Genomic DNA, 4,268 nt, shown 5'->3' on the forward strand with positions numbered 1-4,268 from the left:
GAAGCTCCCAGTTATCATTGCAAGGGAACTCACTTCCCAACAGGAGGAGCAGTTGCTTAGTGTGCTGAGAAGACACAAGAAAGCAATTGGGTGGAGCTTGGCGGATATTGTAGGCATCAGCCCTCAAGTTTGTGAGCACATGATATTTTTAGAAGAGGGAGCAAGGCCTGTCCGTCAACCTCAAAGGAGACTGAACCCCACCATCTTAGAAGTTGTCAAGAAGGAAGTGACCAGACTGCTTGAAGCTGATATCATTTATCCAATCTTAGATAGCGAATAGGTTAGCCCAGTACAAGTGGTGCCGAAGAAGTCTGGAGTCACAACAGTGAAGAATGAGCATGGAGAGCTCATAGCAAGTAGAGTGCAGAATTCATGGAGAGTTTGCATTGATTACAGGCGCCTCAACCAGGCTACTCGCAAGGATCACTACCCTCTGCCATTCATTGATCAAATGCTTGATCGCTTGTCAGGTAAATCATACTACTGCTTTTTTGATGGTTATACAGGCTATTTTCAAATTCATATAGCTGCTGAAGATTAGGAAAAGACTACTTTTACATGTCCCTTTGGAACGTATGCATACAAGAGGATGCCTTTTTGGCTTATGTAATGCACCGGCTACTTTCCAAAGGTGCATGATGAGTCTTTTCTCAGATCTTATTGAGGACTGTATGGAAGTTTTTATGGATGACTTTAGCGTGTATGGTGATTCATTTAACCTTTGCTTGGATAGTTTAGCTAGAGTATTAGACAGGTGTATTAGTTCAAACCTTGTATTAAATTTTGAAAAATGTCATTTTATGGTAAAACAAGGTATTGTTCTAGGACATGTTGTTTCTAATACTGGTATTTCTGTAGATCCAGCAAAGGTAAATGTAATTTCTAATTTACCTTACCCCTCCTCCGTGAGGAAAGTCCGTTCATTCCTTGGTCATGCAGGTTTCTACTGGAGATTTATCAAGGACTTCAGTAAGGTAGCATTGCCTTTATCTAGACTGCTGCAGAAGGATGTTGAGTTCCAGCTGAGTAAGGATTGCATGGAAGCGTTTGATAAGCTGAATATCGCCTTAACTCAAGCTCCAATTGTGAGAGGACCAGACTGGAGCCAGCCATTTGAGATTATGTGTGATGCCTCCAACCATGCAGTAGGAGCGGCGCTGGCTCAGCGTGAAGATAATGACCCTTTCATAATTGCATATGCTTTTAAAACCTTAAACGCTGCTCAGTCTAACTATACTACCACTGAAAAAGAGCTTCTGGCTATTATTTTTGTTCTGGATAAATTCTGAGCCTACTTACTTGGTACTAAGCTGGTAGTGTACTCAGACCATGCAGCTCTAAAATATTTATTAGCTAAAAAAGAGTCCAAACCAAGGTTAATACGTTGGATATTGCTGCTATAAGAATTTGATTTAGAAATCAAAGATAGGAGTGGTTCCCAGAATTTAGTGGCAGACCACTTGAGTCGCCTAGAGCATATTAAGGATGACTCCACTCCTATCAATGATGATTTTCCATTAGATAGCTTGCACGCAATATCTGAAGTAGTTCTTTGGTATGCACCTATAACTAATTATCTAGTTAGTCACACTTTCCCTCCAAATTTTACTAAGCACCAAAAGGATAAGCTGAAAAGTGAGTCCAAATATTATATATGGGATGATCCATATTTATGGAGGTATGGTGATGACCAGATAATTAGAAGGTGTATGCCTCAATCAGAATTCCAGTCAATTTTAGAGGCCTGCCACTCTTCTGAGAGTGGTGGACATTTTGGTCCTCAAAGAACAGCTAGAAAAATTTTAGACTGTGAATTCTGATGGCCTACTCTTTTTAAGAATGCTACTACCTTCTGTAAATCTTGTTCCCCAAGCAAAAGGTTTGGAAATATATCTAAGAGGGATGAGATGCCCCAACAGCTTATGCTATTCTGTGAAATTTTTTATGTTTGGGGCATTGACTTCATGGGTCCATTTCCAAACTCTAGTGGTTTCTTTTATATATTGTTAGCTGTAGATTATGTTTCTAAATAGGTGGAAGCAATTCCTATCCATACTGATGATGCTAACACTGTTGTCTCCTTTGTTAGAAAGCATATTATTTGTCGCTTTGGATCACCACAAGAAATCGTGAGTGATCAAGGCACTTACTTTTGTAACAGGAGATTAGCAGGTCTACTGAAGAAGCATGGAATTATTCACAAGGTAGCAACAGCCTACCATCCTCAGACCAATGGGCAAGCCGAGGTGTCTAACAGAGAGATAAAGCGCATACTGGAGAAGATAGTCAAGCCTCATAGGAAGGACTGGGGCACCAGGCTTGTAGACGCGCTTTGGGCTTATCAGACAAGATACAAGACACCCATCGGAATGAGCCCCTTCCGCTTAGTGTACGGAAAGGCTTGTCACCTCCCAGTGGAGGTGGAACACAAGGCTTTCTGGAATGCAACATGGGATTTGAGAAGGCTGGTACTGAAAGAAAGCTGCAACTAGCAGAACTAGAGAACCTTCGACTCGAAGCATATGACAACTCCAGACTATATAAAGAAAAGGTGAAGGCTATGCATGACAAGCATATAAAGAGAAGACATTTCAGACTTGGGGAGCTAGTTCTCGTTTACAACTCAAGGTTGAGGCTCATGCCAGGCAAGCTAAGATCAAGATGGGAAGGCCCCTATAGAGTAGAGAAGGAAGAGCCATACGGAGTCTTCCACCTGAGTCATCCTTCAAGTTCCAAATTCATCAAGGTCAATGGTCATCGCTTAAAGCTGTATCATGGTGAGAAGATGAAGAACAACAAGGAGCTAGAGATCTTCTTCTTAGAGGATCCATCACTAAAAGAAGAGTGAGCTTGTGGACTGGTGCACGAAATTGTAATGTCAATGTTCACATTACTCTCTTACAACTTCGCACAACTAACCAGCAAGTGCACTGGGTCGTCCAAGTAATACCTTACGTGAGTAAGGGTCGAATCCCACGGAGATTGTTGGTTTGAAGCAAGCTATGGTTATCTTATTATTCTTAGTCAGGATGCCAACAACAGTGTTTTTCAAGTTCAATTGTAAAAAGTGAGAGGGCATAAATATAAATACTTATTGTGAAATGATGGAGAATATGTTGGAGTTTTAGAGATGCTTTATCTTCTGAAATTCTGCTTTCCTCTGTTTTCTGATTCACGCACGTAAGTCCTCCTATGGCAAGCTGTATGCTGGTGGATCACCGTTGTCAATGGCTACCATCCATCCTTCCAGTGAAAAGGGTCCAGGTGCGCTGTCACCGCACGGCTAATCGTTTGCAGGTTCTCAATCGTACCGGAATAGGATTTACTATCCTTTTGCGTCTGTCACTACGCCCAGCACTCGCGAGTTTGAAGCTCGTCGCAGTCATTCAATCCCTGAATCCTACTCGGAATACCACAGACAAGGTTTAGACTTTTCGAATTCTCTTGAATGCTGCCATCAATCTAGCTTATACCACGAAGATTCTGATTAAGAGATCCAAGAGATATTCATTCATTCTACGGTGAAACGAAAGTGGTTGTCAGGCATGCGTTCGTGGGGGAATGATGATGATTGTCACGTTCATCACATTCATGTTGAAGTGCGATTGGATATCTTAGATAGGAACACGCATGTTTGAATGGAAAACAGAAATACTTGCATTAATTCATCGAGACACAGCAGAGCTCCTCACTCCCAACAATGGAATTTAGAAACTCATGCTGTCAAAGAGTACAAAGTTCATATCTAAAATGTCATGAGATACAAAATAAATCTCTAAAAGTTGTTTAAATACTAAACTAGTAACCTAGGTTTACAGAAAATGAGTAAACTATGATAGATAGTGCAGAAATCCACTTCTGGGGCCCACTTGGTGTGTGCTGGGGCTGAGACTAAAGCTTCTCACGTGCCTGGGCTGTTTTGGGTGTTCAACACCAGGCTGTAACCTGTTTCTGGCGTTGAACTCCAACTTGTAACGTGTTTCTGGTGCTGGACGCCAGACTACAACATGGAACTGGTGTTGAACGCCAGTTTACGTCATCTATCCTTGAGAAAAGTATGGACTATTATATATTGCTGGAAAGCCCTGGATGTCTACTTTCCAACGAAATTAAAAGCACGTCAATTGGACTTCTGTAGCTCCAGAAATTCCATTCCGAGTGCAGAGAGGTCAGGATCCAACAGCATCAGCAGTCCTTTTTTAGCCTGAATCAGATTTTTGCTCAGCTCCCTCAATTTCAGCCAGAAAATACCTGAAATTACAGAAAAA

Source organism: Arachis hypogaea, chromosome 17, assembly GCF_003086295.3.
Source record: "Arachis hypogaea cultivar Tifrunner chromosome 17, arahy.Tifrunner.gnm2.J5K5, whole genome shotgun sequence".
In the NCBI taxonomy this organism is placed as follows: Eukaryota; Viridiplantae; Streptophyta; class Magnoliopsida; order Fabales; family Fabaceae; genus Arachis; species Arachis hypogaea.